Here is a 13,718-nt window from a genome sequence, read left to right on the forward strand (position 1 = left end):
TCTATTGCTGCTAACCAGCCTGCAGGGCCTTGTTAGTCAGCAGCTTCACCTAAGTGCAAGCAGGATGCAACCCAATTGTGTATTTTTTGTTAGTTGATGGATATTTTTTCTTATATTAAACTATTTTATTTGCTGCACTGTCGAGCGCAGATCCACTGAGCGTTCAACACAGACAGCATCGTCAGAAGGAAGAGCGCAGGGCAAACTAGCGACACAGAAGTGTGTTAGCGCAGTTAGCTCGTTAACGTGTTGGCCGTCTAGCCCCACGCACAGGGCGATCAGGGGTAGCTCGTTAACGAAGATTTACCGTGTTGTGGCGTTAACGTCATTTCAACGAGATTAACGCTGACAGCACTAGTGGGAACACAACGAATATGACTGCACATGTACACCGACATCATTCTAGTGCAAAGACAAGTGGAAGCAGACAAAAACAACAAGCATGCATGCTACTAACTTTACCCGAGTCATTTAGACAGCCGTTAGCACATGATTCTCCTTATGGGGACCTGATATGTTTAATATTGTGGCGAGCTCAGACAAGGAGGAGACGGAAGTGTCGTTTGGTCTTGCTTCCCGTGAGCTAGCCAGGGAGCACAGCCGTTTATTGACATCTGCAGAAGAACACTGCCGGTAGCTAACTGCTCAGCGCGGCAACCGCACAGCAGTAACAACAACAACAACACACAGGGCGCCCCCTGACCCCAGAAGGACAGACCGTGGCAGCGAGAGGGCGTCACCCGTCACTATGGCAACATAAACAAAACAGAACTGTACAAACAGAACCCCGAACAGCCCTGACCCGCTACATAGCCCCCACCTAAGGGGTCAGTCGTCCCCGACGACCCCACTACCCCACACAAAGTCCTGCAAATGTCCAGGTGCCTTCTTTTGGCGCACCGGCCGGTCACGACTGGCGGGGGAAAAGTCACTCGGGTCAGAACATGGGGTGCCACCATCATCCCACTTCTGACACCAATGTGGCGAGCTCAGACAAGGAGGAGACGGAGGTGTCGTTTGGTCTTGCTTCCCGTGAGCTAGCCAGGGAGCACAGCCGTTTATTGACATCTGCAGAAGAACACTGCCGCTAGCTAACTGCTCAGCGCGGCAACCGCACAGCAGCAACAACAACAACAACACACAGGGCGCCCTCTAACCCCGGAAGGACACACTGTCGCAGCGAGAGGGCGTCACCCGTCACTATGGCAACATAAACAAAACATAACTGTACAAACAGAACCCCAAACAGCCCTGACCCGCTACAATATGCTAGCGATTTTTCCAGTCGGGCTACCAAAATCTATCTCTGCCCTGCCCGTCGGGCTATTGTAGGAAGGAAAAATATATGTCAATGCTTTTGCATACTTTCGGAAATGTAGCCGGGTAATTATGTCATTGGCATCGGTGAGCCACTGTCAATATGTGACATATTGAAATCCCGTTTGAATTTGCGCTTGTTTTTTGCTTTCACTTGTTTCACTTTGCAATCGCGCAAACTGTGTATAGAGAGCGACAGCACTGATTGGTGAGTGATGATAATTTGCGCACCAATTCCTCTGACATCGTCTTATCAATCGTTAGCTTACTATACAAACATGACAAGTGAAATCTCCCGCAGCAAGCTTAAACATGTGAGAGGTTGATCGCGCAGAGAATCGCTGACCGGTGTGTGTGTGTGTGTGTGTGTGTGTGTGTGTGTGTGTGTGTGTGTGTGTGTGTGTGTGTGTGTGTGTGTGTGTGTGTGTGTAAAAGCAGCAGGATATATATTTTAGTTCTGCTGAGCCAAATAAGACAGGTCAGGGTGAAGAAGTGACAGCCAAAGAAAAGCTTACCACAAAACGGAAAAGTTATGACAAATCAGACTATAAGGCAAAAAGAAAGTGCAGCTTTATGGTTTCATGGACAAAAGAATTTCTGTGGCTGCAATATGACGAGCTAAATAACCAGGGGTGCACATAAGTGGTCGCAGGTGCGCATTCGCTGTCAAAAAAAAAAAAAAAAACGCGCACAAGATATGAAGTTGCAACGCGTGTTTGCATACATAAGATTTTCTGGAGGAGAACAGACATTTGTTTAAAACTCTTAAAGATGTCGAAGAAGCTCCTTTAAGCAATTACTTTGGTGTTCCTCCACCTCCAAAGAAATGTCAGGAGTCCGAACCACAAAAGAAGCACGTATTCTCGGAAAAGTGGTTGCAGGAGGTGAGCTGGCTTCAAACAAATGATGAACGCACAGAGATGTGGTGCGGAATGTGCCGTGAAAATCCCACTCTAGCGGACAAAAACAGTGCTTTTTATATGGACACAAACGCGCGTTGCAACTTCTTATCTGGTGCGCGTCTTTTATTTTGACAGCGAATGCGCACATGCGGACCACTTGTGTGCACCCGTGTAAATAACATAATGTTCTGCCGGGTGTGTTGTTGGTTGGTCGATTTATGAGTCGACAAGCGCCTTTGTTACTGGGACCAGTCATTTTAAGAAAGGCCCCCATTAGAACCCATGAGAAATGCAAGAAATGCATTATTGCTCAGTCTGCAATATCTTTCCCAGAACAAACACCAATTGAAAATAACATACTAAAAATAAACCTGAAAAATCTGTTTAGAACAGCGTACTATGTTGCAAAGAGTGAACTACCACTGGCAAAATTTAGCAGTCTTTGCAAACTTCAAAAAGCAAATGGCCTCGATCTTGGTTCCACTTGTCTCTTACTCGTGACTTCAGCGGAAATTTCAAATTCAGGATCTGACACAGACTGATTCATGTCCTACACAGTTCTTACAAGTTCATAGAAATTTCTGTTCAATTAGAACCAAGTATTTGAGTTGATGATTGTAATTTTTATACAATGTTGTAATTTGTTTTTCAACAATTTTTTGATTAATGTTTTGTTTCCTTTACAATATTATACTTTAATGTATAATATTGTAAAGGAAACAAAACATCAATCAAAAAAATTGCTCTCTTTTTTTATTCAGGCTACTTACATTTATTTTGGGCTACCAAAAACTGAAGAGTCCCTGCCCGAAGGGCTACCAGGGATTTTGAAATTTTGAGAGCCCTGAGATATATTTATTTTTTTAATTACTTTTGTTTCAGCAACATTAAATTTAAAAACTGTACTTTTGAGTTAAAATATATATTTATAATTTTAATAAATGACAAATTAAAAAGGCATGAACATCTTTTTGTATCGAAAAAATATCGAACCGTGACACCAAAGTATCGAACCAAACCGAACCGTGAATTTTGTGTATCGTTGCACCCCTACTACACTGATCACTATAGTTAGAATTAAGCACTTGAATTTTGAAAACAGAATCCAGCTGACCGCAGTGTGCAATCTACTGACATCTGGAGGTGATATTTTACACACTGTAACATTAATTCACCAACCAATAAAGCTCAAACTGTTGCCTAACAGCTAAGATGTTCTCGATATAAACCTGCTTTGAGGCTATTTTGTGTGGAGCTTGTAAGCACTGAATCTCCGTATATTGATGGCTTTTTGTTATTTGTCTGTGCATGTCTGTGCATGTTAGACCCTGTCTTGTGGCCTGTCCAGGGTATGCTCTGCCTGTCACCAGGTAGTAAAGACTGGTTGGAAAGCAGTTAAAACAAATGGATAGGTGGAAATAAAATGTGCAGCATGTAACACCTGTTCTTTTCTCAGCAGTTGCAATCTTCTGACCTCGTGAGTTTTTTGTCACAACCTTAGTTGTTATGCTGATTCATTAGGCCAAGTCCAACATAAATCATAAATTACCGCTGTGGGAATAAGGATCAGGCTTAATGATACAACAACTTTAGCAAATGAGGATATTTTCATTCAAATCATGTATTAATTATACAAAATACTGATGCTATGTACTGTAACCTTGCTTGAGTGTACATTGCTGTTCCTAGAAAAGAACGAGCACTGAATATAAATGTTGACTTTCTTAAGAACATGCATTGTTTGGCAAACCCGTAATCAATTTCCTGTTACTGTGTGAGCAGCCACTAAAACAGAGAAGAAAGCAGAAGACTCATAAAGCAGAGGTTAACAAATATTTCTCTCTCAATGTTTTTTTTTAATCTACTATGATTCCCAATTTTATCTATGGTTGTTAATGTGTGTTCATCTCTTGCAAAGTAAAGTCACTTTGACCTTTACAGTGGGGAAGGAAAAAGACTTTTTGCTATATAGCTGTTGGAACGGTCAACAAAAATAGCCCATCATATCATGTGTGCATTATTTGATTGTTTCCCTTCCATTATGCTCTCTAATTTCCTTCCTGCAGTCATTTGCTTGTGACAAATCTGTTACAAGCACAGGGAACATGCCTGCTGTGAACATGTGCATTATGGTAAAACAATTACTCAGCAGAATAATCATGATATTTATAGAAGAATTGTTCTGTTTCACTGTGAGTTTTAAAGTAGGTTGTCAAAGACATAAAAACAAGTGGTGATTGTTTCAATGAATTGCAGAACATCCTGAATAATTTTATAATGTAAGATGAGATATTAAAAAGCTTTAAATAGGGTATCAGCATAAACCTAAATCATGTATATTTCACAGATTTCTTCCTCAAGCAGTAAGATTTGATTTTTCATTTGGTGACAGCATATCTTAAATGATACTGTGTGCAATATTAATAAGATTAAAGCCACAGCTTTATCAGTCAAAGTGATGACTTGCTGTTTTTGATTCCCTTATCGTTAATGGGTTTTTTATATGGACAGATGACAGGTTTTTTTTTTTTAGACAAAAAGCAGCACTGTGTCTGCAAGCTTGTGTAAGTTTTCAAGTAAGTGTCTTAGCCCCAGGAAAAAAGAGAACCCTGAATATCATAAAAATTATGCAAACCTGCAGTTACATTTCAAATGTATAAAAAAAACACGTGTTATTTAAAATCATCATACCTTGATGTGCATTTGTAGAATTTACCTGTGTTTTTCAGGAAAGAATTTGAATGTTTTCGGCTTTGAATGCAGGGGCTGAAGTGCCGCTGGCAGCCCAGTAACTTTGTTACCATCCCTTGAAATACTGCAACATTTGTCACATTCCTGTCAGTGCGGGTGGCATAGGAAAAAAAAATGATGCTGTTGATATGGAGCACGGTGTGCTGACACCAAGTATCTAATTCCATAGCATATGAGGATGACTTGCAGGACACATGGCTCGGCATACTATCTCTCCCTCATATCTTGAAAAACGGTAAAAACACAACTTCTTTCCCATTTTCTGTGTCTTTTTATAAATAATGCCTGTCAATTTTTTCTGTTTTAAACCCCCAAACTGCTGCTGCGATACAGATAAGACTTTGGTATTGTGTTTTTATGCATTTACTGTTCAACAATATACACAAACTGCTTTACTGAACCATAAATTGTCATGCTGATAATAGATGGCTCTATATGCACCGCTCACTTTACGCAAGGAATCATCAAACCATTTTCTCATAGTGACAAATGTGAACAAATTGCATGCGTTGCGCTCTTCCAAATATATGCAAGATAAAATGTCATGCAAAAGCCAAGCATCAGTGCATTAGGCAGCCTGAGAAGTGTATTTTGTCAAAGTGGCAGACATGCGTCTTTTCTTTTCCCAAATTGAGATGCCGTGTGGATGTTTAAAATGATATGGTGTTACTTTTTTGCCACCATTACCATCTGCTCAGTCCACTATATGGCAGCTGTTTGCTTCTCCCTCTCTCCGTTGAGTCTTCAATTTCCACAGACACAGAGATTGATGGAGCTGCAGCTAATGGAGGGCGGCTGCCCACCCACAGTGGACACGGTACACTTGTGAGGCTATACCCACAAGATGACACTCTCCTTTCGGTCTGGCTGATCTGGTGTCATATAACATACATACCCAAGTGTATCTGTGCCAGGCTCGGGTCAAAGGTCGTTCCAGTACAAATGAGCACAGCTGGTTCTTTGCTGATCATGCCTTTAAAAACAGAATGACTTAGATGATTTTTGGGGGGCTTGATACCTCTGGTAATGCTGAATTTCTCCTGGTTTGCTTCTGGTGTGTCTCATTCATTAGCTATGCTTTCTGCCCTTTTCATAATCTCAAATCAAATGTACTGCTGCCACATGTGGGATTATTGATGCTGTTATTTAATGACTGTCAGGATCTCTGGCATTTATTTGTGATCTATGGTCTCTGTGAAGAGCTCATACTGGGAAACATGCACTATATTTACAGTTTGATTTGATTTCTCTGTGCCTGGGAAAAGGCTGTCATAAATTACAGGAATCTCATGGAGTGAGGCACTGTGAAGCTTTATAAATTCCCCACAGGGAGGAGGGACAAAGAGACAGTGGAGGAGGCTGTGCTCTGAAAGGGCGATCTGTATGCGACTTCAGTGGGAGACAGCATCCTCGACTCATGGCACAAGCTCAGAGGCATTGCTTAGAATGTGGCTGGCTTGTCATGTAAGGCGAGACTGGCCGAGGCTCTCTGCTAGCCTCGGCCTGGAAACGCTTCTCATTCAGTCCCTCTTTGTGTCGGTAATGTTTTTCATGAGCGCTAAGGGCATTTAAGGAGCAACATCTTCAAGATGCTATTAGATATATTCCTGCATTTTGGTGTTCTTAGCAGTCTTTTAGCAAATGACACTATCTAATTTGGACCATCAGCCTGATCTGCTGCCAATTTTTCGGTGCATACACCAGCACAGCACATCCTGGGTGTCGTCCAGTGAGATAGATCTGTCTCCCTCTCTTCGGTGCAGAACCGTGGGACTAATTGAATTACACTTCTTAGTCCCATGGGAGTGCACAACTAATCAGCTGGAATCTCCGTGTTTGAAGGGGATGGTATGTCGTATCAAGGCTATACAATGCTTCCCCTGTGAGAAAGCGTTTGTATAGTTTTCTGTGACTGTAACATCTCCGAAAGGTGCTTAATCGATTGTTCTTTAACCTCTTGCTCCGTTTCCTAAAACTCATCTAAATAAATGTTTTAATAACTGTGTTTCGTATGTTCCAATAGATTGTTTTTGTTTTCAGGTATTATCTTATGTATTAATTTATTCTATATATTATGAGGATAATATTAACTATTATTACCTATTTAGAAGATAAGCTCATATCTTTTACAAGACAAAGATGGACAAGTAAGCAGCCATACAACCCAAAACATCTCAAAAAGTGGCTTCTGAAAAGAAACAAGCCTCAAAGTCTTCTTCCCTAGATTCCTTAATGTTTTCAACAAGAGATAGAAGCATGTTTAAATTTAGGTCTTTCTGTAAATAATTACGCAATCGAGGTGCACAAGAAGGAAATGCTGTTTTCCCAAGGTATGTCAGAAGTCATCATACATACATCAAAAAGAAACAGTTTAGAAGAGCATATCTGGTAACTGGGACAGAGAAGGTTGCAGAAGTCAACTGAAAGTTTACCTAAAAGGGCTTTATAGGGGAAAATATGCCAGTGCTGTTCTTTGAGTAGTCAATAATAGCCCACCATAATAACCAACCCACCAAATCATTAAGAATGCAATGGTGAGTTAGAGACTTTGCTTTTGCAATCCTAGAAAACTGAACAAGAAGCATGCAGAAACTTGGGACATAATTAGGATAACAGACCTTTCCATGCACAAAGAAGAGGAGTGTGTGAATGCCAAACATTATTAAATGTTTTAAGGATACTGTGAAGACAATAAAATGTATTGTGAAAATGTCAGCAACTAGTAAAACTTTCTGATCATCATAATTTACAGATCGTATTAACAAAACACCAGCCTTTTTTGCTCGTATGAAATGGTTTTTGTTTGCTTTGTTTTCATCATGAAAGTTAATACCATGCTTATAAATTGACCTCTGGTTGCAGCTGCATGAAAGTGTGTTCTTCATTAGAAAACTACTCTCTTTCCTTGTTAAACACAGGTAAGGCTGTGGGGAGAACTGCGGGTGTCTCCTACTGTGGACCCCTTCGTCTGTGGCTTTCTTTGTTGTCACCCTTTCATAAATCAGATTTACTGCTACATCTGTAGTGCCCATACTAATGAAGTAACACCCAGTGCAGAGACACAGCATTGATTTCATTTCCTGCCTCTTTGCCTGCTCCCTGGGTAGCTCGATGGAGATTACATGATGATATCATATAAAAGAAGAGATTAAAAAATCTGTATCCAACTGCAGTGTCACAGCTGTGTGCTCAGCTTCACAATTAGGTGCTGGAGTTTAAGAGGGAACTGCAGAGATGACCCTCGGTACCATGGGATAAGTTTTTTTTTTGTTTTTTTTTTTTTCCTCTTTGGAGATGCTTGGAGCATAATTTTTTTTTGTCTCGTTAAACCACATCGTTTCAGATGGGGAGATTTTTTTTTTCTTTTCTCTTTTCTTTCTTTGTTTTTTTTTTTTTTTAACTGGCCACCTTATTAGTTATGTCTGGTTGGGCTGAGCCCATTTTTGCTGTCAGAACTAGCTTAATTCTTAATTACACAGATTTAACTAAACGTCACACCGCACAGTTGCTGCACATTTGTCGGGTGCACATCAGTAACTCAAATCTCTGATTCCACCATATCCCAAATGAGATCTATTAGATTGAGATCTGGTGAGTGTGAAGGCCGTTTGAGAACAATGAACTCACTGTCATGTTCAAGAAATCAGTTTGAGATTAATTGGGCTTTGTGACATGATGCAGTATCCTGCTTAAAACAGCCACTAGAACATGGGCGCACTGTGTTCATAAAGGGGGGGGGGGTTGAACATGGTCAACAACAATGCTCAGGTAGGCTGTGATGTTTTAACAATGCTCGATTGCAACTAAGGGGCAAAAGTGGGCCAAGAAAATCTCCCCACACCATTACACCACCAGCACAAGCCTGAACCACTGATACAAGGCAGGATGGATCCATGCTCTTGTGGTATTTACACCAATTTTTGACTAAACTATCTAAATGTTGCAATAATTTTTCACATTTTCTATATTAAATATATACATTGTAGCCTCAGCTTCCTGATCTTTGCTGATAGAAGTGGTAACTGGTGTGGTCTTCTGTTGCTGTACATAATCTGCTTCAAGGTTTGACATGTTGTGCATTCAGACATGCTCTTCTGACTACCTTGGTTGTACCAAGTAGCTATTTGAGTTACTGTTGCCCTCCTGTCAGCTGAGTGCAGTCCAGCCATTCTTCTCTGATTTTTGGCAACAAGGCATTTTTCCCAGAGCTGCCCCTCACTGGATATTTTCTCTATTTTAGACCATTCTCTGTGAACCCTGGAGATGGTCGTGTGGGATAATCCTAGTAGATCAGGAGTTTCTATAATAACAGCCAAGTCACATTCAAAGTCACTTAAATCACCTTTCTCCCCCATTCTGTTGCTCAGTTTGAACTTCACCAGGTCATCTCGACCATGTCTGCATACTTAAATGCTTTGAGCTCCTGTCATATCATTGGCTGATTATATATTTATGTTAATGAGCAGTTGAAAGGAATGTTTAATGAAGTGGCTGGTGAGGGTATCTAGTATTTAAAATGACGAACTTTACAAGACCGCTGACTGACAACTAATAATGAGACAGATTTTAATGTAAACAATAACATTGTGAAAAAATGATTAACACCAGGTTCAAAAAATTGCTGAGAGGAAACCATTTACAACAAAAAAGTGCAGCCAAAAGGTATAAACATGTTTTGCTTGCTTCTGTGTTGACTTTCTCAAACAGTTTTATGAGCTCTATTGCTCATCTTTCTTTTTGATCGTGCCATTAAACATATGGTTTGGAGAAATAATGCATTAGATGGAGTGCATTACAATAAATACTCATGCAGTTTCTAGGATATTAGAATAAATGTTCTAGTTCATTCTTTGCTAACTTTATGATCCCCAAGAGGAAGAATGTGGAAGATTAACATGACAAGTTGATAATGCCAAAATTTTCTTAAGAACAGATCAAGAGAGAAAAAGAAAGAAGTTATATTTTGACTATTTAATAATAACGCTTACTCATATGAAGAAGAATGATGTACATATAGTATAAACAGCTGATATTTTTAGTCAAGATAGATAATCATCCATCTGATGTCCTTTGATTTTTGTTTGCATGTTTTTGATGTTTTGGCATCTTGTTTCTACCTGCTGTAGTTTTTCCTTGAAATTGTCTCCGTGACATCTCTTTGTGGCAGATGATTGTCATGTTCTGATCAGGCACCACTGCCACACTTCTCATTTCTCATTTAATGGCAAACTGTGGAAAGCAGTTATTGAAAATAACATTTATTCTGAAAAGGGTGCGGGTAACATACAATTTCTGAGGTGTTGTTTTGTGTAGATAATGGACTGTTATCATAGTTACTCAAAAAGCAGAAATAATAAGTATTCAAGTTATCAGCTGGCTCAGTGCCCCCATTTAACTAATTAGAAGCCCGTGTCAGCATTAATGAGTTGTGCGCAATGGTGGCAGAATTCATTGGGCTAATTAGTGAATCTCAGAAAGCATGACACTCCGTGGCAATTTGCTGAGCTATACAGTCCATGGGTACCTCATAACTGACAGCCGTATGCAGGCCTGAGAATGACCATGGGTATAATAACTGTGGCAATCAGCCACGGGAAAATTACACATTATGCTGATGAACTGCACGTCTCATGCTTTAAGAAATGGGAGTGTGATGTAAAGTCTGATTTGTTGCACGTGTGTCATGGAAAAATCTGTTCTGCTGAGTGAGCAAATTAACTTTGTGTATGCAGGAATTAGGAGCAGATGATGAGAATATGCCATGAAAGAAACCTTTGTAATCTTCCAAATTTACATTCATCCATGCTATCTGTTTGCACCCCAGTTGTTGACTTTGAGCTGTTCAATAGTGAACAGAAAGGTCAACATCTGGGATAGATATTGTCTCTGAAATTATTGGGGAAAAGCAGAACATTGTGTTTATTTATAAACTCAGATACAGTAAGTTGATTTCATTAATGACCAACGCAGTGTGCCAAGGGGACGGCAAATTAACATGGGGCAGCAAACAAATACCACTTGTGAGGATGCAAGTAATCTACTAACAACAACACAGGCACAGCTTGTTACTTGAAATCTGACAAACATGATAAAGTTGTAGATTTTATTCATGTGTTTGTGAACAGTAGCACAGACCAAATGAGAGGCTGCTGAAGGACAAGCGGTCTGCTTTATAACTGGAAGTGTTAGTGGATCGTTCTACCAATTACAGGAAAATTACTCCAATGTTGCAATATTCGATCCACTCCCAAAAGGAACATCTGTAACTATATTGTGGGGAAGTTTAATGCATTAGGGGAAAGGTGAATTTCCGTGGAATGGAGTTGTTTTTTGTTGCTTCCAGCTGGTTGTGGGACTGTTTTCAACATTAAAACATTGTTGTGTTTATGGATGCATTCTCCTAACTATATACAACACATGGCCTGCCTGATTATTAAAGTAACTATAAAAATCTGCCAATATGTAGCTGACAATTTAAAACAAACATTTATGGAACCATAATTAGATAAATAATCATAACATATTGACTGGCCTAGTGTTTAGTAGATCAAGATTTTTATCAGTCACACAGGAAGCAGATATGTGATGGTTATTGTTAATTATTTATAGTGTATTATTGTGTTACAGGACTTTATGGGTGAACCCAAATTACTATTATAACTTTCAAATTAGCTCACTCTACCGCTCCACTCATCTTGGCCACTTTCCCTGAATTTTCTCTCCATCTGGTAGCTGAAAGTTGGCAACCATGTCACAAACGCAACAATATTTCAGTGTGGAGTGACTAAACGCAAAGCAAAATTAAAGTAGACATTATTTAATAGGCAGTAGTACGAGATTAGCATGACAGCTGTGGCACGTAGATGTTATTTTGTTGTTTTTGTTCTTATAGTAAGGCTCATCTTTAACATATTATGATGCACTCGCCTAGATGCAATTTAAGAAAAAGATTGGAGAACAAAAGTGTGATGCTAAATGTCATTTCACAAAAAGATACATGACCCTTTTGTTACGTGCTGTGATTAAGATTCACGGAGTAGCATGTCTTTTTCTGTTAACATCGTTGCAGAGATCCTTTTCACTCCCACAGGATTTGTCATTTACCAACCACTGGAGAGAAACCTACACACTTTCTATGGTTTTTTTAACAAGTTTTTCCGACGGTGTTTCAGTTTGAGTCATTATATATATCGGGCAAACTGACACAATTTGTTTTTGGTGGTATGTTTAAGAAATCATGAGAATCTTTCAGAAGCTAACCTGCAGAGCATGGAGATGAGTGGTGTAGCTCAGGGGATGTGATATCCTCAAGCACAGACAGATTTTTAGATTATTAAATGGAAATCTGCCAGTGATACATTTTCCTATACTTGTTAGCAACAATTAAACCTAGTTTAACCCTTTCAGGAAGTAACCTGTGTATCTTTATAGAGCAGACTGTCTAAACTCTGAATTATTGCATTTTAATGGGTCTTGAATATAGCAGAAGGGGCAGAATACCTTTTTGTGAGCAGGACACTCTCAGCTGTTCTTGTAGTCACTTCATCCTTTGTAACAAGCTTCGTCGTTGACAGGCAGGGTAAAAAACGGTGGCATTTTCAGTCTTGAAACCTGTGCACATAAAAACTAGGTGTGTGCACGTGAGATGAAAGCACAGAAAAGTGCCTTTGAGCAGAAAGGCATCCTTGCGAGGGAACATTAATTCTTTGCATTCACAAATCAGTTGTTTCTCTTGGAAAACGGCACCATCATTCAAAGAAGATCGCTTGGAGCTCGGTTCACAGAGGGTAAGAGGGTCTCTTAAGAGGATAAGCGTTCAGGGACCAGCAAAACCATTTAGCTTCCCCAATGGCATCTAGGCTATATGAGAAATATGGATTCTTACTGGACTGAGCTAAAATTTGCATACATATGCATCTAAGAAACACATCAGTTTATTTGAGTACACAGTTATAATCAGATTAACTGCTGTGGCTTGATTGATATATTGATAAGGCAGCTAACTGGAAATGCTCTCACTGATTTGCTATGTTCAATGAAAGGATGATCAGCCTCAGATACTGTATGTCTGATTTTGTGCAAATTTAAAACATGAACTTGAATCAGTAAATACTGCAATGTGGATCACAGCAATAGCAAATAAGGCATTTTATTTACTTACTTTTGCTTTAAACAACTAACAGCTGGTGATTTTTGTCGATGTTCAGTCAAAGGTTAAAAAATACTTTTGAGATAAAAGTTGAACCAACATAGACCTCACCTTGAACATTACCTTGAACATCCTTGTTAGACTCTCTAGAAAATTCTCATCTCTTATTTATTTTTAAACACTTTCAATAGAAAGAATTTTAAAAATAAAACACGTGTCCACTTCAGGCATGAACCTGTGACCTTTTGGGCCCATTTGGTTTCCTATGGAGCTAACTGATGCGACACTTAAGTAATTATATTACTCTGGACAAATTCAATAAATGTGACAGACGTTAGATGCACATAAATATAAATCGGTGTTGCTTTAAACAAACCTGTCTAAAACTAGTCTTTGTAAATGGGAAAAACACGATATGTGGCCATCCGTTCAAAACCATGCACTAACCAGCTTGGAAAAAACCCCACACAGTTGCATTTAAGTGCCGCATTGCAATAATTTTCACTGTGGTTAGCTTCACAGCAAGAAGGTCCTGAGTTCAATTCCACCATCAGGCCAGGGCCTTTCTGTGTGCAGCTTGCATGTTCTCCCCGTGTTCG

General features: G+C 39.6%; 1 protein-coding gene across 6 annotated transcripts in view; it reads left to right on the top strand.

Annotated features, from left to right (window-relative positions):
* tln2b (talin 2b) overlaps positions 1-13,718 on the top strand; it is a 93,213-nt gene that overhangs the window by 10,144 nt on the left and 69,351 nt on the right. The window lies entirely within an intron of this gene.

The sequence above is a fragment of the Astatotilapia calliptera genome, chromosome 7 (genome assembly GCF_900246225.1).
Source record: "Astatotilapia calliptera chromosome 7, fAstCal1.2, whole genome shotgun sequence".
Classification (NCBI taxonomy): domain Eukaryota; kingdom Metazoa; phylum Chordata; class Actinopteri; order Cichliformes; family Cichlidae; genus Astatotilapia; species Astatotilapia calliptera.